This window comes from Saccopteryx leptura, chromosome 1 (assembly GCF_036850995.1).
Source record: "Saccopteryx leptura isolate mSacLep1 chromosome 1, mSacLep1_pri_phased_curated, whole genome shotgun sequence".
Lineage (NCBI taxonomy): Eukaryota > Metazoa > Chordata > Mammalia > Chiroptera > Emballonuridae > Saccopteryx > Saccopteryx leptura.
Window position 1 is genome coordinate 350,843,845 of NC_089503.1, and position 25,843 is coordinate 350,869,687.

Genomic DNA, 25,843 nt, shown 5'->3' on the forward strand with positions numbered 1-25,843 from the left:
TAAGACCTTACATTTTCACAATATTTCATGTTGATTATATCTCAATAAAGCTGGGGAAGTTTTTTAAACCTAAAATGAACAACAGCAAAAAAAAATAAGCCAGTGAGAGTTGTTATGATAGCAGAAGGAACCGCAAACACAAGGGAGTTCACACTCACTTGGAGGTTTTTTCTATTTTTGTTTTTTGACAGACATTCAATGGGGTCTTCACAAAATGTACTGGAAGCAGGCAAGAGTCTGGAGAAAGTCTCCCTCTCTGAGATAGGCATAGAGAAGAGTATGAGCCAGCACTGATGGAAGACATGGAGTCCTCCTTTTCTGCTTGGACCTTTCTCTCAAAATGCTTAAGTTTCTGGGGTGCGGCAGTTAACACTATCACTTCCAACAGAACAGGCCCATTATTTACTGAAGAAAACCATAGCAACTACAAAATCAAACCCAGTTTCTCTACATTAACACCTATAATAAAACTAATAGAATACACACACACACGTATATGAAAGATCCCTAAATACGTAAAATTTAAACAACAAATTTCTTAATAATCCATGAATTAAAAATATGGTTACAAAGAAAATGAAAGAATACTTGGTATTGAATAAAAAAGGAAATACAACATATAAAAAATTGTAAGGTGTTGTTAAAATAGTGCAGTTAAAAAAGATGAATAGTCACAAATCAATATGTAAGCTTCCAACTTAAAAAAATTTTAAAGAACAAATTAAACATATAGCAAGCATAAAAAGTAAAATAAAAATTTTAAATAATAAATTAAACATATAGAAAGCATAAGAAATAAAATAATAAGGATAAGAGTAAATATCAATGAAATTAAAAGCAGGAAACTATAGAAAAAATCAATGAAACCAAAACTATTTTCTTGAAAAATATCAATAAAATTTACAAACCTCTCACCAGAATAAGCAGATTAAAAGAGAGAAGGCAAATTAACAAATATCATAAATGAAAGAGTACTCATCACTACAGACCCCATAACATTTAAAGGATAGTAAAAATATTTTTTAAAAAACTCTATGCCATAAACTCAACAACTTACATGAAACAAACAAATATTTTGAAAGATACAAACTGCCAAAGTTTACTCCAAAAGAACTCCACAGCTTGATAGAAAAAAAATATTACAAGAAAAAAACTACAGATGGCTCTCTCTCAAAAAACAGACATGAAGATATTAGCAAATCAAACCCAGTAATTTTTTTAAAACAAACAAACTTCATGATCAAGTGCGGCTTATCTAGTGATTGCAAGAATGATTCAACATTCAGCCACTATATCAGCAGACTAAAGAAGAAAAACCTTATGGCCATCTAAATTGTAACAGAAAAGATATTTGACAAAATCCAACATGCTTTTATAATTAAAAAAAAAAACTCAGCAAACCAGTAACAGAAGGAAACTTCTTTAACAGGATAAAAAGCATCTACAAAAATATCTACTACGTATATCATCATACTTAACGGTGAAAGACAATGCTCTCATCCTAAAATCAGGAACAAGGTAAGGATATTTGTTCTAAGTAATTATTTTCAACATCACAGAAGAGGCTCTAAACAATGTAAATAAGGAAAGAAAAATAAAAAATCCAATAAACAGGAAGGGAAAGATGAAAGCCATATTTATTTATAGGCTTCATGTTTATTGTCTTAGTCCATTCTAGCTGCAATAACAAATTACCACAGACTGGATGACTTAAAAATAACAGAAAATCTTTTTCACAGTTCTGGAGGCTGGAATTCCAAGATCAGAGTGCCAGCACAGTCAGGTGAGGTCCCTCTTCCAAGTGGAGTCACAGACTTCTCACTGTATCCTCACAGGATGGAAGGAACTAGAGATCTTTCTGGAGCCTCTTTAATAAGAGTAGTAATCCCATTTCTAAGGCTTCTCTCCTCATGACTTAAGCACTTCCCCAAACCCCACCTCCTAATACCATCAATATTGAAGGTTAGGATTTCAACACATAAATTTTGGAGGGACACAACCACTCAAACCATAAAAATTATAACAAAAAACATCCCAAAGAATTTCCAAAAACTACTAAAAGTAATAAGTGAGTTAAGGGAGTTTATAGGATATTAAGGCCAGTATAAAAATATTTACCTTCTAGGAGAGAACAGCTGGAAATTAAACGTTTAAGAAGATATTTTTAAATGTAGCACACATATATATCTATGTATATAGATAGATAGATATATCTATATCTAGATAGATAGATAGATGGTGATAGATGATAGATAGATAGATAGATGATAGATAGATAGATAGATAGATAGATAGATAGATAGATAGATATAGATATTGTAGTATAATAAACCTAACAAAATAAATTCAAGATTGAAATTCCAAGATGGTGATAAAGGAGACAGATGCTCCAACTGCCACCTCCCAGGACCAAATTGGATTACAACTTAATTTAAGAACAATCATCTTGAAAAAGCAATTTTAGACTAAAAGAAGAGGAGTCCATAACCAAGGATCACAGAAGAAGCCACATCAAGACTGTTAGAAAGGGCAGAGATATGGAAAGAGCTGCACCACACCCAGGAGTGAGTGGTGGCTGAGGATCCAGAGGGACTCTCACTGTGGGGAAGTTCACTGGGGAGGGGGGTCTCAGCCCCAGAGCATAGAAAAGGAACCCACATAGCATCTGGAGGTAAAAAAATCCAAGATTTCTGTCTGCGAGAAAGAGACAGGAGCTCTCAGAGAGGCAGGCTCCTTTTTAAAGGGCTAGCACAAAAAATCTCATTCACAGCCATTTACCCAGGGCTCTGGCAGAGGTAGGGAAGAAAGAACTAAAGTTGCATGAGGAGAGTGTGAAGTTGGTGGCCCGGAGAGATAATGTGGCAAATGGCCACCAGAATTCCTGTGCTTAGTCATTTTCCAATACCACAGTCACCATCTTTCTTGGGTGGAGCAGTCCCCTCCAAGCAGCATCAGCCTGGGGAAAGCAACTTTCCTGCCTTCAGAAATCCCCCTTGCCCCATCCTACAGACAATGAGCCATTCTGAAAAGATAGCTAGGAAGCAGAGGATGCATTAGTGACTCAGTTTTTTGATACTGAGGCCAGAGCTTCCCCCACACACTCCCAAGTCTATGACTGATGTTTCTACCTCACAGAAGACTCAGTAGAAACCATCCAGACTGCAGGCAGACCACATCTTTGAGTCTCAGAGGCCACACCCACCATACTCCTGGGGCCACACCCTACTGAGGTCTGTGTAAAAGGTCTAAACAGACTGATACCTGGGACCCAGAGGCACCAATTACCTATTTTAACCACTGAATAACCCCAGGCTCTAGACTCTACCAGATGTTTTATTTCAGTGGCTGAGCTCAACAAGCAGCCAGCCAACAGAGGCTGCACAGGAAGTGGGTCTCAGGAAATTTTAGTCTTTTGCTGACCTTCCCCCAGGGCCAGTGTGGCTAAAATCCAGCCTAGGTTTTCAGCTTGGTATATCCATATGCACCTGAGCTCAGAAGAAGCTGCCAAAAACACTAGATTGCTTATAGCTCCAAGAAGGTTGCTGAGGGCCAGACACAGGCAATGATCCCTAATGGTCTGTACCATGGTCCTTCCAGGAAGAACCAAGGTCAACACATTCAGAGGCCAGCTGCAAAGGGCATCGGTTCAGGACCTAAAGACTCTTGTTGATGATGTGTCCTAAGGGAGGGCTTATCAGACACTGGGCCCAGCTGAGGCAAGTTCTGTTTTCTGTGATCCTCACCAGCACAGCAGATCACGTGCACTGGACATTGTGGAGCTTCACAGTCAGCCAACCCATGGGCTGAATATCCTGCCCCACTGGGCTAGATTCCACAGGGGGAAGGGAGAGATGCTTGGAGCAAGACATTCAAAAAGTAAATCCCTGGGAGCCTATTTGTGGGTCTGGTCAAAGGGCTTAGCCACTTTCTGGGGGGCCATAGTGGACAAGACAGGAATATTCTCTCAATCTTCCTCCCTGACACCAGTGCTCACCAGCTGGGAGAACTTTGGCAGAGAAAACTGTTGACCCCACCAAATATGAACCTGTTGCTCACCTCACTGGGGAGAAATACAATTAGAGTATCCAGCAGTAGCTGAGGGATTGGGCTCTGAAGTAGGGGCCACTTTTCCTGTACTGACTTCCTGACCAAGAGACCCCTGAAGTAGAGGGTCACACTAACATTGTATTCCCAACTTCAGCTTCCCTAACCCAAAAGCTTGTAACCTACAAAGGGGATGGTATGGTGAGGACAGTCTAAGACCATAATAGCTCCCTTTGCAGCTGCAAGAGAAGGTGGAACAGCTGAGAAATAGAGGCAAATCTTACTGATCTTGGGGTTTTTATGGAGCTGCTGTCATCATTAAGCAAGAGGAAGCTGGCCCTTATACACAGGTTGGCCCTTTCCACACTACCCATGCACAGAAAACACGGACACAAATAGCAAATGGTGTAGTAGCTCCAGACAGGTATCCCATGGCAGGTTACAAACAACAGCTGACAACAACCCAAGAAAACCTAGAATCAACACAAGCTGCACTGGGTAGCAGACCACACCAACACTAGACTCAGCTATCAACACAAATAGTATGCCTAAAGGAGAAGTTTAGCAGGCACCAGACACTGTAAAGAATAAATTTGCCCAACAGGATTGACACTGCATAGTGTTTAATACACATGATCAAGGTTGACTCATATAGCCAACCAGCCTGAATGAATAACTGTACCCACAAAAGGGTCAACTGCATTCAATACAACAGGAGGGTAAATGCCACCCTCAAAAAGTATTTCAAGAGCAAGGAACACAGGTGGCCTGAAGGCCAGTGCCACAGAACCCATCTTCCTCATAAAGATACCACAACAAATTTCAAAGTCAGAGCAGAACTACCTAATACACAGACAAAATGGGCAGACAAAGAAATATGACCCAAATGAAGCAATGAGAGAAACTCCCCCTCAAAAAACTAAGTGAAATGGAAGTAACCAAACTACCAGATGCAGAGTTTAAAATAATAATTAGGATGCTAAAGGATCTTAGAGCAATAAGGGATGGTTACAAACATATAGAAAACATCAAAAAGATATTAAAATCATAAAAAAATTAGAAATGACAAATACAATAACGGAAATAAAGACTGCATGAGAAGGAATCAACAGCAGGGTGGATGAAGTGGAGGACTGAATCAGCAATTTAGAGGACAAGATAAACATAAGGAGAGGAGCAGAACAGAAAAAAAAAAAGCTCAAAAAGACTGAGGATAATCTAAGAGACCTCCGCAACAACATGAAAAGAAACAACAGCCGCATCATAAGTGTTCCTGAAGAAAAAGAAAAAAAAGGGATAGAGAACTTGTTTGAAAAAATCATAGCTGAAAATTTTAAATCGATGAAGGAAAAAGTCACACAAGTCCAAGAAGCACAGAGAGTTCCATTAAAGATGAACCTAAGGAGGCTTACACCAAGACACATCATAATTTAAATACCAAAGTTAAGAGACAAAGAAAGAATACTACAAGCTGCAAGAGAAAAGCAGTTAATTACCTAAAGAGGAGACTGACTTCTCAACAGAAATACTCAGGCCAGAAGGGATTAGCAAGAAATAGTCAAAGTGATGCAAAACAAGAACCTACAATGAAGACTACATTATCCAGCAAGGCTATCATTTAAAATTGAAGGAGAAATAAAAAGCTTCACAAAAAAAAATTAAGGAATTTATTATAACCAAACCAATATTGCAAGAAATGTTAAAGTGCCTGCTATAAAAAAGCAAAGAAAAAAGAAATAGAGAGAAAGAGGATTGTAGGTTTAAAGAATAAAGTGGCAATAAATAAGTACATATCAATAATAACCTTAAATATAAATGAATTAAATGCTCCAATGAAAAGATATAAGGGATCTGCATAGATAAGAAACCAGGACCCATATATATGCTGTTTATAAGAGACCCACTTCAAAACAAAAGATACAAATAGATTGAAAATGAAGGGATGGAAAAAGGTATTTCATGCAAATGAAAATAAAAAAGAGCTGGGATAGCAATACTTATATCTGACAAAATAGCCTTTAAAACAAAGGGTTAGTAAGAAACAAAGAAGGTCACTACATAATGATAAAGGGAGCAATCCAACAAGAGGATATAACCATTATACATATTTATGCACCTAATATATGAGCACCTAAATATATAAAGCAGATTTTGATGAACATAAAGGTCCAGATCAACAGCAATACTATAATAGTAGGGGATTTTAATACCCAACTAACATCAATGAGTAGATTCTCCAGAAAGAAAATTAACAAAGAAACAGGCCTTAAATGACACACTAGATCAACTGGATTTAATTGTTATCTTCAGAAAATTTCACCCCAATGTTGCAGAATATACATTCTTTTTAAGTGCTCATGGTACATTTTCTAGAATAGACCACATGTGAGAACACAAAACAAGTCTCAATAAATTTAAGAAGATTGAAATGATATCAAGCATCTTCTTTAATCACAATAACATAAAACTAGAAATCAACTACAACAGAAAATCTAAAAATTATTCAAATACTCGGAAGCTAAATAACATGTTATTAAATAACGAATAGGTTAACAATGAGATCAAGAAAGAAATCAGCCTGACCAGGTGGTGGCGCAGTGGGTAGAGCGTCGAACTGGGATGCTGAGGACCCAGGTTTGAGACCCCGAGGTTGCCAGCTTGAGCGCAGGCTCATCTGGTTTGAGCAAAAGATCACCAGCTTGGACCCAAGGTCGCTGGCTCAAGCAAGGGGTTACTCAGTCTGCTGAAGACCTATGGTCAAGGCACATATGAGAAAGCAATCAATGAATAACTAAGGTGTCACAATGTGCAACGAAAAACTAATGATTGATGCTTATCATCTCTCCATTCCTGTCTATCTGTCCCTGTCTATCCCTCATCTGACTCTCTCTCTCTCTGTCTCTGTAAAAAAATTAAATAAAATAAAATAAAAAGAAAGAAATGAAACATTTCCTTGAAACAAATGGAAATGAACATACAACAACCCAAAATCTATGGCACACAGCACAAGCAGTCTTGAGTGGGAAGTTCATAGCAATACAGGCATGCCTTGAGAAACAACAAAAAGCTCAATTAAACAATCTAAACCTGCACCTAAAAGAACTAAAAAGAGAACAACAAATAAAGCTCAGAGGAAGCAGAAGGAAGGAAATAATAAAGATCAGAGCAGAAATTAATGACATAGAGGCTAAAAAAAAAACAATAAAAAATAAAGATCAATGAAACCAAGAGCTGGTTCTCTAAAAAGGTAAACAAGATTGACAAAGCTTTAACCAGACTTACCAAAAAAGAAAGAGAGAGGACCCAAATAAATAAAATTAGAAATGAAAGTGGAGAAGTAACAACTGACACCACAGAATACAAAGGCTTGTAAGAAAAATTATGAAGATCTACCATATACACCAAAATATTGGACAACCTAGGCAAAATAGATAAATTCCTAGAAACATACAGTCTTCCAAAACTCAATCTGGAAGAACTAAAATACCAAAACAGACTGATTACAACAAATGAAATTGAAAGAGTTGAAAAAACTCCCAGCAAACAAAAGTCTTGGACCAGATGAATTCACAGGCAAGTTTTACCAAACATTCAAAGAACTAACAAATATCCTTCTCAAGCTATTCCAAAAAATTCAAGAGGAGGGAAGACTTCCAAGCTCATTTTATGAGGCAAGCATTATCCTCATTCCAAAACTAAGTAAGAACACTACAGAGAAAGAAAACTATAGGCCAATATCCCAGATGAACATAAATGCTAAAATTCTCAACAAAATATTAGCAAACTGTATCCAGCAATACATTAAAAAGATCATACATCATGATCAAGTGAGATTTATTCCAGGGAGGCAAGGCTGGTACAATATTCACAAATCAATCAATGTGATTCATCACATAAACGAAAGGAAGGAAAAAAATCACATGGTTATATCAATAGATGCAGAAAAAGCATTTTATAAAATCCAGCACCCACTTATAATCAAACCTCTCAGCAAATTGAAAATACAGGGAACATACCTCAACATAATAAAGGCCATCTGTGGCAAAATGACAGTCAACATCATACTCAAAAGTCAAAAATTAAAAGCAATCCCCTTAAGATCAGGAACAAGACAGGGGTGCCACCTTTCCCCACTTTTATTCAACATAGTTCTGAAAGTCCTAGCCACAGCAATCAGAAAAAAAAAAAAGGCATCCAAATTGGAAAAAAAATAGAACTGTCATTATTTGTGTTGACAAGATATTGGACATAAAAATCCTAATGTTACAGTCAAAAATCTACTAGACCTGATAAATAAATTTGCAAGGTGGCAGGATATAAAATTAATATTCAGAAATCAGTGGCATTTTAATACACCAACAGTAAACTGTCAGAAAGAGAAATTAGGGAAACAATCCCCTTCACTATAGCAACATAAATAAATAAAGTACCTAGGCATAAATTTAATGGAGGTAAAAGACTTGTACTTGAAAAATTATAATTCATTAAATAAATAAATAAAGGAACATACAAACAAGTAGAAGTATATACAGTGTTCATAGATAGGAAGAATTAACATCATTAAAATGTCCATATTACCCAAAGCAATCTACAGATTCAATGCAATTTCTATTAAAATACCAATGGCATACTTCAAAGATATAGAACAAATATTTCATAAATTTATATGGAACCAAAATACAACCCAAATAGCCTCAGCAATCTTGAAAATTAAGAATAAAGTGGAAGGTATCACACTTCCTGATATCAGGTTATACTACAAGGCAATTGTAATCAAAGTAGCTTGGTATTGCCATTAAGAACCGGCACACAGATCAACGCAACAAAACTGAGAACCTAAGAAAATGAAACTAGACCATCAACTTATACCATTTACAAAAACAAACTCAAAATGCATAAAAGACTTAAATGTAAGTCACAAAACCATAAAAATTTTTGGAAGAATACATAGACAGTAAACTCTTTGAAATTTTTCATAGCAATATTTTTGCGGATATATTTCCCCAGGCAAGTGAAATAAAGAATAAAATAAACAAATGTGACTATATCAAACTAAAAAGCTCTTGCACAGCAAAAGACACCATTAACAAAATAAAAAAACAACACACCCAATGAGAAAACATATTAGCTGATACATGTGATAAGAGGTTGGTAATCAAAATTTATAAAGAACTTCTAAAACTCAACACCAGGAAGGTAAATAATCCAATTTAAAAAGTGGGCAAAAAAATTGAATGGACACTTCTCCAAAGAGGACATACAAATGGCCAATAGACATATAAAAAAGTGTTCAATGTCACTAATCATTGGAGAAATGCAAAGTAATACCACAGTGAGATATCACCTCACAACTGTCAGAATGGCGCTCATTAACAAATCAACACACAACAGTGCTGTGGATGGAGCACAGAGCACATTCCTAGCAACTGCGGCTGATGCAATGCTGTGAGAATACTCAAGCTCCCAGAGCCTCCTGGGCATACTCAGGAAAAAAGCTCGCCCGCTATAAGGAAGTGACTTAGCGCCAACCATGCAGCTCCCTGATCTTTTCAGCCATTGGCTATGAGGAACATGCTGTAACATCCTATTGGCTGAACCCATGTATATAAGCTAACTTACTTCCTTAATAGTGGATCTGCGTCACTGAACCTGGTCCCCGGAGTCAAGTCTTTGCATCTCCGTCATCCTTACCCCCAGCAGGACTTGTCCACAACTGGCACCCAACGTCGGGCAGGGACCTAACCGGCATCCAAGGGACGAGTGAGTGACCCTCTGCAAAGGGAAACCTTCTCCCCCACTCTCGAGCCCTGCACGCCCTATTGCAGAGTAGGTGAGTTAAAGTTTGGGAAAAGGATCTCTGTACTTACTGGGAGATCCTCTCTGGTCTCAATCCCTGGATTGAGGATGTGCCCCTCTGGGACCCGGATAGTTGGGCCAGAGCTCTCCGATGCGTTCGTTTGGCCGAGGTGCATGGGGGCAAACCTTCTCTCTCAGCCTCACTCCTGACTTAATGGCAAAACATGCCTGCCTGACCAGTGCTCCTGCTGGGGACCCTCTGCTGGTCCCTAAGGTCCTACATGCTACTCCTCTTTCAGAGGAGCCCCTACCTCCCTATTCACCTCCCTCCACTGAGGAGGAAAGTAGTTTAGCCTCCGAGTTTGCTGCTGAGCGCGCAGAAACTAAACCAACTGAACTGCTTACTGCACCATCAGCTCTGCCACCGGAAAAAGCAGAGTATGCTACTTCCGCATTCCCTGCCAGGGCTCAATGCCCCACCCGAGCCTCTCAGATGCCATTTTCTCCAACACGTGTTCCTGCTGCAGACCCATGGGCCAGCCTATATGGCCCCATGTGTCTTTTTTCTATCTGTGTGTCTTGTCTATTTTTCTGTATCTCTCACTCTCTCTCTCCCCCGCCCCTCTCTCTGGAATGATGCTGGAATGACCCAGCCACAGCACAGTGGCGGGGATCACACCCTCTTCTAATGCAAGGAAGAGGCTATGCTTGTGTTTTTCAGCCAATTTGGATCCCAGGAACCCCCCCCAACCTGCTTGACAGTGTTTCTTGGGCACCAACTAAATGGTTCAGTCTTCACCCATCCAAAGCCACAGCCCTGGCCTTCTCCACACCGAATACACCTGAGGGGAAGAGGTCCTCAGCACTCCAGAAGAAGACCTCATGGCCAGCATGCACACCCCATCACCTGGGGGGGATGTGGAGGCTTTGGCAGGGCAGGCCCAGAGAATTGCCCCTGACAGGCCCCCAGGCCCTGGTGCTCTGTTCTTGCTTATGTGTGCTATAGTAACTGCTGACTCCCAGACACAGGCAGCAGTGGCCCAGGGCTGAAACCTGACAGCACAAGCTGGTATTTTCAGTTCATCTTTGGAAGATGAGGAAAATTGGGCCAGAGTTGCAATTCGCAGACTCCAGAAGGTAAATGGCAGCAGCTGCAGTGGGAGGATGAATGGAAGCCAGGCTTGCATCGCTGAGTGGCCGCTGGAATGGTAGGGAGTGCCTGCTAAGCTGCTGGTGGGTTCACTGACATTTTGGGACATAGGGGTGAATGCCATCATGCTCTCCAGAGCAGAGATGGAAATGCTAACTGCTATTGCCACATGCTCCTCCTTGGGACAGTGTAAGACCTGCCAGGATGGCAGGGATGAGGGGGGTGGCTGAGGCCTCATGTGCATGGACTGATTTCCTGGACTACGATCAGAGTGAGCACTGGCTCCTTTGTTGGATGGGCTTACGGATTTTGGACAATGTGAAATATCCTGATGGGGGTGGGGGTGGCCTTTCTGGAGGCCCTTCCCCTGCCCTGGGAAGCTTTTCCCATGACTAGAAAGAAAGCCTAGGACATTTTGTGCTTTTGGCAAAGTGCTCAGAGACTGGTGAAGTGCACCTCTGTAATTGTTGAAATTGTATGAGTTGTCATGTTGTTGTAATTAGTGTAATGTGCCTTGCAACCATATGCTGTACACAGCCCACGGCAGGGGTCCGCAAACTTTTTACACAGGGGGCCAGTTCACTGTCCCTCAGACCGCTGGAGGGCCGCCACATACAGTGCTCCTCTCACTGACCACCAATGAAAGAAGTGCCCCTTCCGGAAGTGCAGCGGGGGCCCAGATAAATGGCCTTAGGGGGCTGCATGCGGTCCGTGGGCCGTAGTTTGGGGATGCCTGACCCACGGCAAGCCATCCATTTTTCATGTTTGGATGCTGGGACCTTTGTGGGAAGGGGGCATGCATGGACCTATATCCATTTTTTGCAATCAAAATGGAACTGTGTTTAACGGCACCTAGAAGTTCTCTGTAAAACAATGGGAGGGAAATGACATCCCGACCCCTAGGAGGAATCCCCTGTTTAAGACCCAGACCCCTGTTCTATTTCTTAACTAGTCAAACATTACAGAAGGTTGCCTCATTGTTTAATACAGCTAATCTATTAGCATATAGTATAATAGGTATTATAGTTGTTTTAGTTCTACTAGGGTTATGTTGCATAATGCATAGCATTCAGAAGCTACAACAACAGCAAGCTGTCATTCATCAAGTCCAATTGGCCTTAATTAAAAGAGAAGGGGGAGATGTGGGTGGAGTGCAGAGCACATTCCTAGCAGCTGCGGCTGATGCAATGCTGTGAGAATACTCCAGCTTCCAGAAGCTTACTGGGCATACCCAGGAAGGAAGCTCGCCTGCTATAAGGAAGTGACTTAGCGCCAACCATGCAGCTCCCTGATCTTTTCAGCCATTGGCTATGAAGGACACACTGTAACACCCTATAGGCTGAACCTGTGTATATAAGCTAGCCTACTTCCTGAATAAAGTGGATCTGCGTCACTGAACCTGGTCCCCAGAGTCGAGTCTTTGTGTCTCTGTCCTCACCCCTGGCAGGACTTGTCCACAAAGTGCTGGTGAGGGTGTGGAGAAAATAAAACCCTCCTGTACTGCTGGTGGGAATGCAGACTTGTGCAGCCACTCTGGAAAGCAGTATGGCATTTGCTCAAAAAATTTAAAGTGGAACTGCCTTTTGTCCCATGTATCTCACTTTTAGGAATATATTCTAAGAATACCAAAACACTAATTCAGAAGAAGATATGCACCCTGATGTTTATTGCAATATTGTTTACAATAGCCAACACCTGAAATAAGCCCAAGTGTCCATCAGTGGACGAGTGGATAAAAAAGCTGTGGTACCGCATTTTCCCATGTATAAGATACACATTTTTTCGAAAAATTTGGGGTCTAAAGACTGAATGCGTCTTATACAACGGTTGTAGTTTTTTTACTTGCATTTCCTGCTTTTTCACACTATTTTTTGTGCTCATTGATGAAGACAGTGATTCATCATCAGACACTGATGAGGACAAGCTAATGGATGGGAGTATTGACAGTGATTAGTATTTGTATGAATTTTATGATGAATAATACTTGAGTTCAATAACTTCATATAATACATTTTTTTCACATTTCAGGCCCCAAAATTAAGGTGCAGTCTATACATGGGAGCATCTTCTATATGGAGAATATGGTACATATACACAATGCAATACTACGTGGCCATGAAAAAAGAAGAAAATCTTACCTTTTGCAATGTCATAGATGGATCTGGAGATTATTATGCTAAGTGAAATAATCCAGGCAGAGAAAGATAAATATCATATAATCTCACTTACATGTGGAATCTAATGAACACTGTGAACTGAAGAACAAAATGGAGGCTGAGGTAGGGTCACAGGGAAAAGAGGGACAGCTGTGAAAGGGAAGGGATCAGAGAAGGTGAAGGAATTAGTGAAATTATATATAGTACATAACACATAGATACAGATAACAGGACAGCAAATCCCAGACAGAAGGAGGATAGGGGGTCAGGGGGAGGGGGTCAAAGGGAGTGTAATGGGGGTCATGTTGTTGGAGGTGAGGGTTTTATACTGAGTGGCACTCTTGAATCCATGTTAACACAATAAATTTAAAAATTTTTAAGTTCAAGATTTATAGCTAAATACTGGAAATATCATGCTCCCACTTATATACGGACTCTAAAAAATAAAGTAAACTGAGGAACAAAATAAAAACAAAGACAGGGTCACAGGAAACAGCTGGACAGCTGTCAGAGGAAAGGAGAAAGATGGGACGGCATCAAAGAAGGTGAAGGGATTAGTCAAAACACATATACACATAACACATACAGACAGACAACAGGGCAGCAATAGCCAGACAGAAAGGGATGTGGAGGTGGGTGAAGGTAGGGGGATGGAGGCAAAAGGAGGGAATGAGGGTGGAAAGAGATTTTTCATGGGGTCTGGGGGGCATGATGCAGTGTGTAGATAGTGTTATATTTAGAGGGACACTTGAAACTATGTCAACACAAAAAATTTAAAAATAAATTTAAAAAAATGAAAGACAGTGTAGACAAACTGTCAGTAAAAGATAGCTATTATGTAAAATAAAATAAAAATAATAAAAATAAAAGTTGCTGACACTGATAAAGAAGACAAACGAATGGTTCACAGTTTGGATGATTCAAAATTCTCCCTAAACTGATGCAGAGATTCAAAGTAACTCTAATCAAATCCCAGCAGGATATTTTTATACTGATTGACAAGGTGTTTTAAATATATATATAGAAAGGCAAATACATATAAAAAAGACCTATATATATTAATTAAAAGTCAATTAATTTTTGACATAGGTACATAGGCAATTCTATAGGGAAAAGTCTTTTCAACAAATAATACTTAAACAATTGAATATTCATATGCCAAAAAAAATCTGTCTCACACTTTACATCATCTAAAAAAATTAACTCAAACCAGGTCATAGACTTAACTGTAAAACCTAAAGTAGGTGAAAAATTCTGTGACATCAAAGATTTCTTAAACACCAAAAGCACAATCAATAAGGAAAAGTTGATAATTAGATTTTATACAAATGAAAAATATCTTCTCTGCAAAAGACAGTGTTAAAAGATTAAAAACTGTAGGAGCAGAAAACATTAATATGCTAAGAATCCTGTACTGTACTCTGGTTCAATCTACCTTGAAATTGAATGCAATAGTTTGGAACCCATATTACAAAATCATCTAAATAGCATCAAAAGAGTAAAACCTAAGTTTTTAAAATCAGTATCCTATGAATATGGCCATGTTACTTATGATGTACCTTACGATGATGTTATGGAAGTACTTAACAACATTACTGCATAGGAGGTGGGTCATTGACTTAAATTTTATATACAAACTTTGTAATAATCTTATTGAATGTCCTGCTCTCCTTGAGACACTGTGTTTCAATGTTCCTAAAGTCATAACAAGAGAAAGCAAGTTTTTTAATCTGAGTTTCTGTAAAGGAAGCTATGCTTATTTTATGCCATAAAAAAAAAGTGATGAGGGAATTTGACAAACTGCCTTTTGATATCAATGTAAATAATTTATCATTATGCAGCTTCTATAATACTTATTACTTTGCTATAGTCTGTGTAATATCTTAATAATTCACACTCTTTTATTACCTATATTTAAGTCTAATTTCTATTGTAATTCTATGTATGTGTTGCCATGTAACTTCCATTGTTGGTATTTTCTATTTTTTCTTTTATTTCCATGCTATATGGTTATATATTTTTTGTTCCATTATATATTTGTCCTTTATTCTTGAAATATTTTATTTATGAATACTGATACTGATGTAGTTTAGACATATTGTTTGAATCATATTTTTTGTATTTGAATAAAACCAGCTTATTTTTGTGATATTCTTGTCTTGTCCCAGCTATTGGCCTATCTTTTATAATTTTTCCTTTTTCTTTCAATTATAATTATTGCCTATTCCTTTATTCTATAACTTCCTCTGGTGATTATAGTAATATGTTACAAAGCTTTGCATTCTTCATTACATGCCTTTGTTTGGTTATTGATGCATACATTTTTCAATAAGTTTTTGTGCAATATCATGTAATCTTCAATAAAGGGTATTAATGTCCATAAATAACCATTATTATTATGTTAAAATAAAACATTTTAAACTTTTTTGCAGTAGCCCTTAAAGGAATGAAAAGGTAACAGAGTTTGACATATTTTTTCAATAAGAAACAAAAATCGGAATCTGTTATATCAGAATTTGCTTTGTATGTTACAAAACAGTCACAAGCACAACCACTCCAACATGAAGAAACACATCACTTATTGAAATAGAACCGTGATGGCAAACCTTTTTATAAAAACCGCCCACTTTTGCCTTGCTGGTCAACCTGGTCCCTCCCGCCCACTAGTGGGCATTCCAGCTTTCGTGGTGGGCGGTAGTGGAGTAACCAAATGGAGCCCCGATTGACCTGTTTCTAAAAAAAGTTAGAGTATTGTGAAAAATATAACTTCATGAAAGAGAAAAGTATTCATGTGTCAAAAGAATGGAAATGTTTTCAGATCAAGGTATAGAGAAAAATAAAGAGGTACAACAAGCTTCTCTAAGGAAAAAATAAAAGGACATTTTTCATCAAAAGCTCATAAGATTTGTAAAGATAACTTTAAAAAATGTGAGCAGAATTTAACAAAAGTAATAGATACAATGAATGAAAAATATTTAAGTACTACTTGCAGAGTACTTAATACAGTTTACAGCCTGACAAAAAGATGTGAACCATTTAGAGACACAGAAGATGAGAGAGAAGTACAAACTAAAAATGGATTAGATATAGGAATACAATTACATTCACATAAAACTGCTGTGAAAGTAGTTTATTTCATTGCTAATATTATTGAAATATTTCCTAATATTATTGAAAATAATCTGAAAATATGTTTGATTATTGACAAAGCTTCAACAATATCTTGCAAATCAGTTATTATACTTTTATTAAAAGTTGAGGATTCAGCCCTGGCCGGTTGGCTCAGTGGTAGAGCGTCGGCCTGGCGTGCAGGAGTCCCAGGTTCGATTCCCGGTCAGGGCACACAGGAGAAGCGCCCATCTGCTTCTCCACCCCTCCCCCTCTCTTTTCTCTCTGTCTCTCTCTTCCCCTCCCACAGCCAAGGCTCCATTGGAGCAAAGTTGGCCCGGGCGCTGAGGATGGCTCTATGGCCTCTGCCTCAGGCGCTAGAATGGCTCTGGTTGCAACAGAGCAACGCCCCAGAGGGGCAAAGCATCGCCCCCTGGTGGGTATGCTGGGTGGATCCCGGTCGGGTGCATGCGGGAGTCTGTCTGACTGCCACCCGTTTCCAACTTCAGAAAAATACAAAAAAAAAAAAAAAAAAGTTGAGGATTCAGTTACATCATCAACAATTTTTGTTGAACTAGTTGAATTGGAAAAACAATATGCAGAAACAATATGTTCTTCAGTTATGGAAAGTTTAAATAATGTTGGGCTTACTAAGAACTACCTAGAAAAAATTTAATATGATTTTGCTTAAATGGTGCCAGCGTTATGCTTGGGAGAAAATCTGGAGTAAGAGTTTCCAAACTTAATAATATGGCACTGTTTAAACCATCTCCTCCATCTTGTTTAGATGATTTGAAAAAGGAAATAAAGCAAGTAAATAATTTTAAAATATTTATTGATAAGATATATACTATTTTTTATCAATCCAATAAGAACCAAATTGAACTTACTAAAATATCTAAATAACTTGGAATTGAAATCATAAAGATTGGTAGAGTTTTGGGACAAAACTGGGCTGCCTGTAGTTTAAGGTCAACTCTAGCTGTGTGGTGTACTTATCCAGGGCTACATCACTATTTTTATTCAAGTAAAAATTACTTACGTATGAAAATATGTTTTATAACTGATTTTGCATTGATGATTGGTATTTTAAACAAAACTTCTTTTCTTTCAAATGTATTGCAAGCAAGAAATTTAGACAGAATTAAGGCTGAAAAACTCATGATGAGATCTATTTACAAAGCATTTACAAAAAATAACTTGATGAATTAATTACTTCAGAAACCTTCAAAAATATAAAATTTGTAGAACATTATCAATTTATTGGACTTCCTTGGTAAAGACTTTTCAAAAAACATCATAATGAATTTGAAAAAAAGACTAATGGATTGTGAACATATAAAAACAAGTTGAAGCCAATTTCAAGATAGGAATAAATTACAATTTATCAATTTTTTTGGAACCAGATTATTGAAATATTGAAGAAATACTAGTTCCATGGAAGCAGCTGAAGAACAACTGCTTGTATTTAATGACATTTTAATTGATCAATTGATATTAATGATTATCAAGATTTTATGAAAAATGTTTTTAAAAATTCCCAGAACTATGCAATTTCTGAAAGTGTTCAAAGAGCTAAAAATATTGTCAGACCAAATGCTGTAGGTTCAGCAGAAGGGGGAAGAGATTTTTAATATGTTCAGAGAAGATAAGTCACCTGTTTCTAATATATCAAACACAATGATTATTAGTCTAATCAGCCCACCTCTAAAGAAATGGGATTCTACTCCTCCAGTAAAAAGATGGTAAAGAATAAATCACACAGATGATGATGCTCGGATAAAAGCGAAGAAAATTGCAAGTGAGGACGTCAATCAAGCAATATGGAAATACCTTAAATAATAGTATTATTGGGTTTTGTCAGGTAATATTTAATATTTTTTCATTAATATTTTAAAACATAACATAATCTAGTTTTGTGCACCTCTTTTATTGTTCTTATTTAAGTATTAAATGTACAAAATAATAAACTCCCTTTCAGTATATTATTTTTTTATACTTAAAACGGTCATTAGGGCAGAGACCTGGTTGTTAAATTATTTGAATCCCACCACTGATCACAGGGATATTTCCAACCACTTCAGCCAGTCCAATCTTGATCAGTCCCCACTCTCTAGGTTGTCCCAGTTGCCCACAACCACCACCAGCTGTACTTTCCAACTTTGACCACAAGTGATGAGCAAGGGAGGATCAGGAGGAGGGAGTTATAGACATCAGGAGAGTCTCTCAGAACAGGATTCTCATTCAGAGCAGAGTCCCCGGTTCTCAGCGGCAAAGGGGTTCTTCTCTAATCCTGCCCCTCCTAGATTTTTTCCACATTCCTTCCTTTCCTGTGAGTAGTGCCTTTGTCTTCCTTCCCCCTCTTTTCCAGCCCAGATTTCTGAGAATTCAAAGAACCTCTGAGTCTCCCAGCCTAACATTTCAGTCACTTGGCGTTTCTTTATAGATGGCCTAGTCTCTGGGTCTGCTCCACATGCAGGTGGCTGTTGTCTACAGACATGGACCAGGGAAGGAGGAGCTATCAGGGTACTGTGGAAGAAGGAAAGGTTAGACATCGGTTAATACTCTGAGATATTAACCAGCCACAACCTTTGTTGTTATTCTTTTTGTTGTTATTGCAACTGATATTAAATTAACATTAGCATCTCCAAAACTCACACTTGCAACAACATATGTAGACTTAAATTTTTATTTTCCAGAGGAAAAAAAGGAATGAGGCAAGTTTAAATTACTTCTTTACTTTGGGAGAAATATCTTCAACTCAGCTCTATTTATTCAATGAGACATTTATTATCTTTAAAGCAATCATTACCCCATTAAATAAATTATTCTATAGCCCTGCAGTGACAAAATAATACAGCCCTTAAAAAAATGAGGCAGTTCTCTATTCGCTGCTATAAAGCAATCTTTAAGACATGTTAGATTTGGAAAAACAAATTATGAAATGCTTTAATCCCACTTGTGCATGTGTTTTTTAAATAGTGAAATTTAAAATTTTTAATATGATTTTGAATTATGCATAGATGCATATACATGAAAAATTTCTGGAAGCATACATACATTAGAAACTGCTGAGAAGCATTACCTCTAGTGAGTGAAACTATGAGTTACGAGTAAAATAATCACTTTTTACTGGATATACATTTTTATTGTTTGATTTTTTTTTACTAGGTGTCTATCATTTCATAATATGAAAATAAACAAAATTCAATTATTTACTCAACCACATGTGAAGGTCTGGGTTCCTTCAAAGCATAGTCAAGTTATGTCAATAAGAGATACAGATTTATAATTATAACAATAAATAAAAAATGTGCTTCAAGCATGGGAAATTGTTTCAAAATTCTGTCCTTAAACTGTCTCCTATCCTCCAGGGTCTCTGAGAATTACATATACACAGAAGGGAACATAAACACAGAAACCAGTGGCCATCAAGTAAATCCTTTATTGCTCTGAGTCTGTGGTCCTGCACGCTCAGCCATGGCAAACTACCTGGAGATTCCTTATGTCTAGGTTACATAAGCCTGTGTAACCCAGAATTAAAACAATAAAATGGTCTCTTTTGCCCGTTTCTGTCCCATGCCTTCCACCACATATGAGGTCCTCCCACTCCAAAGCAAGAAAGGTTGATACAGACCACATTAGAAAGAAAAAAAATCAAGACAACAGGGCATTTATTTACCCATTCCCAGAGTAGTAAAAGATGGTCTATCTATAAATCTGAGGCCAGATTACTTTGCGAAATAGGCTCTCAACTAGGTAGCCATCAGTGGGAGGCTCCCAAGAGAGTTTGACCTTAAGACAAAAAGCAAACCACACCCAGTATTATTGCCCTAGTTACCATCATTGAACCTGAGCAGGGGCCTCCTCTTTAAAGTGGGGTTAAGTGCACTGGCCTGAGCCATCTGTGGTCAAAGAATAAGAAAAATGATCTACTTCTGCTAGGAGTCAACTACAAGTTAAGTTGGAACAGAGTATGTCTTTAATCTCCAGCTGTTTGCCTGGAGACATCATCTGGTTAGTGAAGTCACTTTTAAAAATTTATTTTCAGATGGTCACCAATATATTTACCTTTATTAAATGTGTCATTTTCATTTCAGACAATTTGAATTAAATTTGGCTAGCGTTCTAGAGGATGACAGACTATTTCAGTCTGGTAAAGATATTAACATTGAGAAGCTGACTGACAAAAAGCATAAAATCAAATGGAACTCTGAGGACTACTTTAGTGAAATAGCAACAACATCATCATTAAGTGTTTTTCCACCCAAGATAATACTTCAATGCCCAACCTCTAATATTATCTCACAAAAAAAAAAAAAAAAAAAACACAAAAAAAACACCCTAAAATAGAGCCAGAGGACCAGATTGTGACAGATGTTTCAAATGTTAATTTGGCTAATATTTGAAATACTGGTGATAGGTATTTATTCATCATATCTTTAATATCTATCCATTCCACAATTTCAAACAGTGCCTAGAAAATAGTAGGCAAACAATAAGTATTCATGGAATGAATGAATGAAAACTCAAAAGTTAAAAAGTTTTAAAGCAAAAGAATATTTTTCTAATTCTTTGAAGCCTATTATTAACATTTTTATTCAATTATCTCAGTCTTTTATTGTATCTCTCCTAATTATATGTGGTTTTAATTATCTTCATAACTGAAAATATCTCTTGGTAAAAATAACAAATAATAATACATATGTGCTATATTGTTCTTTTAAATTTGCTAAGGAATTTAATGAATATGTTTAATAATTCAAAATTGAAAATGTATATAAAAAATATCAACCTGAATATTTTATGCAACCCAAACATCAATTATGTTTCACATGTCCATTTTCAGATGACAACTCAATTGGTTAAACATAGGCATCTTAGGTTATTAAAATCATAGGTTCTCAAGACTGGGGAATTAGGATTCAATCTGCATGACAGTAATGGCAATGCCTGTAGAATCAAAGACCTGATCCTTGGCCAGTGTCAGCTGTAGCAAAGATGGTTTAGTTGAGGGACAGAACAGTGAGGCCTGCTAAAGGCCACAGGCCCCTGCTCGTGGGTAACCCACCCAGAATATAATCAACACAATATACCAAAGGATTGTTTGGGATGCATGTAGTTAAAAATAATGGCAGAATGATAGACTGGGGCCAGATTATGAAGTGTGCCATATACCAGGCTAGATATATTCAATTGTATTCTGTTGCAAAGGGAAACCATCAAGAGATTTTAAGTAACTCGCTGACCTTATTTTGACCAGGAATCAGCAAACAAACTGCCCAAAGCTCAAACCTGGTCCACTGGCTATTTTTCTAAATAAAATGTTATTAGAGATAGCCATACCCATTCTCTATATATTCTCCATGGCTGCTTTTGAGCTACAATGGGAGAGTTGAGTAGTTGCAATAAATACCAAGATTGTATGACCGATAAAACCGAAACTATTTACTATCTGGCCCCTTATTAAAAAAACGTTAGCTGACCCTGGCCGGTTGGCTCAGTGGTAGAGTGTCAGCCTGACGTGCAGAAGTCCCGGATTCAATTCCGGCAGGAGCACACAGGAGAGGTGCCCATCTGCTTCTCCACCCCTCCCCCTCTCCTTCCTCTCTGTCTCTCTCTTCCCCTCCCGCAGCCGAGGCTCCATTGGAGCAAAAGATGGCCCAGGTGCTGGGGATGGCTCCTTGGCCTCTGCCCCAGGCGCTGGAGTGGCTCTGGTTGCAACAGAGCGACGCCCCGGAGGGGCAGAGCATCACCTCCTGGTGGGCAGAGCGTCGCCCCCTGGTGGGCGTGCCGGGTGGATCCCAGTCGGGAGCATGCGGGAGTCTGTTTGACTGTCTCTCCCCGTTTCCAGCTTCAGAAAAATACAAAAAATAAATAAATAAAATAATTAAAAAAAAAAACAAAACGTTAGCTGAACCCTACTATAGACTAGTATTTTAGAAAGAATCCTGGTGGCAGGTGAGAAAAGGTTAGACAGAGAGGGCAAGGAGACAACTTATAAAGTTTATCACTTCTGAATGCTTTAAGCATTTTTAGTGAATGAAAGGTGGGGCTAGAAAAAGACTTCTTTGAGAATGAAACCCACACTTTTACCAAACACAGCAAGTACCTTGCAAACTCCAAAGTTGAAAGAATTCTGAACCACTACTTACAAATTATCTTCCCAAACTCTATACTCCTTAGCTTACTAGAAGAATTAAAACTTTATCAAAATGCCTAACTTCCATATAATTTCATTAAAAATTTCCACATTTCTTTTGAGTACTTATAATCAGGCTTACTTCTTAAATTATTTAACCCTTATAAAGTGCAGAAGCCAGGAGCACAATCAGTTCCTATCCTTGAAGAATATGAAGTCTACTGAAATAAGTCATAAAAGTATATGCACAGGTTCCAAATAAAGTTATAACAGTGGCCTAAGAATTAAGGAAATTATGGTAATTTCTTTGTAGGAATATCAATATCAATTAACCAACCTAATCTCCTATTCAAATTGTGGATTAAAAACTATCTCCACCCATATGTCTCAACCTGATCTATGAGATATGGTTCCATTTCAAAAAACATGCAAAAGTCTATTTATCTCTAAAGAATCACAAAAAACACATTAGAAGTAAAAACTTCTGAAAAGTTCAAAAACTTAAAAAAAATTACTAGTTGTTTACAAAACTCAATTGGCCATGGAAGTTTTTTGTACCTTAATACCTGTTAACACTGTAGTATTTCCCATAATTAGAAGATAGTAATTACGTAATTCCAAGCAGAAGAATTTTAATTTAACAATTATCTATATGTGTATGTTGCCTATCTGGTGTTTGATACAGTGTAACAGCTTACTCATCTGAATTTTTTACTGTTTGAAGTTATCTAGGCCCAACTGTAATCCAATCACCTTCACAAAAAAAGCATGATTTGCCTGTGTTTAAAAAAACAAAAGGGCCCTGGCCGATTGGCTCAGTGGTAGAGAGTCGGCCTAGCGTGCGGAGGACCCGGGTTCGATTCCCGGCCAGGGCACACAGGGGAAGCGCCCATTTGCTTCTCCACCCCTCTGCCGCGCTTTCCCTCTCTGTCTCTCTCTTCCCCTCCCGCAGCCGAGGCTCCATTGGAGCAAAGATGGCCCGGGCGCTGGGGATGGCTCTGTGGCCTCTGCCCCAGGCGCTAGAGTGGCTCTGGTCGCAACATGGCGACGCCCAGGATGGGCAGAGCATCGCCCCCTGGTGGGCAGAGCATCGCCCCTGGTGGGCGTGCCGGGTGGATCCCGGTCGGGCGCATGCGGCAGTCTGTCTGACTGTCTCTCCCTGTTTCCAGCTTCAGAAAAATGAAAAAAAAAAAAAAAAAAAAAAAAAAAAAGGGCCCTGGCCGATTGGCTCAGTGGTAGAGCATCGGCCCAGCATGTGGAAGTCCCTGGTTCGATTCCTGGTCAGGGCAGACAGGAGAAGTGCCCATCTGCTTCTCCACCATTGGGCCTGAAAGATTCAGTGACTTGTGCAGAAAAATCCAGTTTTTGTTTGTGACAATCTCCCAGCTGAACACCAGTTCTCTACCCTCTCTCAAGAGCTACAGAAAATGAACATTTCTCAGGCCTCAGTGCATTCAAGGACAGGACTGTAGAGTTCACTCAGGAGGAGGGGCGCAGATGGACTCATTCAAAAATGCTGGAGAGTGACAGCCGCCTCCTCAGTGGGTGAGCAGACCTCACTGTGTGGCTCCCTAGAGATTACAAATTCTTTTCTTCTTTCTTAAACATTAATCCCTTCTGTTGAAGTCTATTCAACAAGAAATAAAATTCAGTACTCTTCAGTGTAAAAAAAAAGAGAGAGAGAAGAAATGAAAGCTTAGGGATATTACTTGACTTGGGTACACAGCTGGTCAGTAGAGGTGCAGGAATTTGGAATAGACACATCACTTTAGTCCCTTGGAATTACTTGGTAAAATACTACAAGTCCAACCCTGCCTGACAAAGAAGTGCAAAAGACCCAGAATGGCTTGTATATTTATTGGTTTGATTCTTACTTGTGTTCTGTTTGCCTGTGCTGTTCCAGGTATGCAAGGGATCTGAACTTCTGAACCTCTGATTTTTCACGCTTCACCTCTCAGACCTCCCCACCCCTGTCTGATGTTCTGGCTCCCTGACCTCCATCTTGTTCTTGGCCACATTCAATTACTGACTCCCAAACCACTGACTTAATTCAGACCCTGACATCTGTCTGCCTCTCCCGACCCCCTGCTGGCCCCACCCACGCCTGCTGTTGCCCACACAACTACATCACAGACACCCCCTGGGGAAGCTTGACATTTTTTACTGAAACCATCTCAATCATCCAGAATGTTTGCCAATCAAGCAATTGTTCCGCTGCCCGTGAACCATTCCAGGATTAAGCAACACATACGGTTTACTAATAGAGAAGGTTCACGTGCCAGGTCTAAACCATGTCAGCAGCAATTACTTTTAACACAACCTACTCAATCTGCTTAATTTTAGAGATGGGCGTTGCTTAATTTTTCGGTGGGGGTTTTTGGGGGGAGGGACGAAGAATTTTTGTGTGATTTTTCTCTCTGTATTTTTTTAATTCTCAACTGTCTTTAATTAATTAAATGTGCTTAACTGACCCAGGATACAGGATCCACCTGGCAAATCCTATCTGGGCAGGTGCTTCATTGCTCAGCAACTGAGCTATTTGAGTGCCTGAGGCAAGGTCATGGAGCCATCCTCAGTGCCCAGGCCAACTTGCTTCAACCATTCCAGCCATGACTGTGGAAGGAGGAAGGGGAGAGAGAAAAAGAAAGAAGGGAAGGAGAGGGGTGGAGAAGTAGATGGTCGCTTCTCCTGTGTGCCCTGACCAGGAATCGAACCCGGGAGTTCCACATGCCCCACCAACACTTTCCTGCCATGCTAACTGGCTAAGGCTACTTAAATTCCTTGAAGCAAAGTGAACTGGGCAGATCTTCTTGATGTCAATAATCTCTAGTGCTGTGGAGATCCTATGCTTTTGTGCCATTTGAATGTTCTTAACCCTAACATTGAAAGTCAAATCAAAACATACTCAAAGTTCTCAGCTCTGTCAGGACTATCCAATTCTGAGAAAAGGTCAATATTGAGCCCTATTCACCATGGTGAGTCGCCGGAGGGTACCAGCATGGCATAAGGACTAATTGTCTTAGTCCAGGTTAGTTTCCAATAACTGTATGCGGTGAATCCATAATCCAATGACCATTATTTAGACACATTCAGAATAATCTCTACAATTTAAAACATAAGATACTCTCACCAGAAGAGAAAACACATAATTAAACACATACTTTAAACATATATTAAACAAAGAGAAAAGACAAAAATATTTTAACAATAAACAGATTTGGTAGAGAGAAGAGTACATCACAAAAGAAACCATGATAAATATGCACTAAACCTGTTTGTCTAGAATTTTTTTTAGGTTTATGAACCAATCTGTCATGTTCCAATTGATTCTTTCATGCTATTGTCATTAGGGACCATTAGAACTTCTCCACGGTGTGTGTACTTATTGTTCCGTATACCACATGACTTACAGTGCAAGTCCGCCACACCAGAGGTATTCAGTTAAGT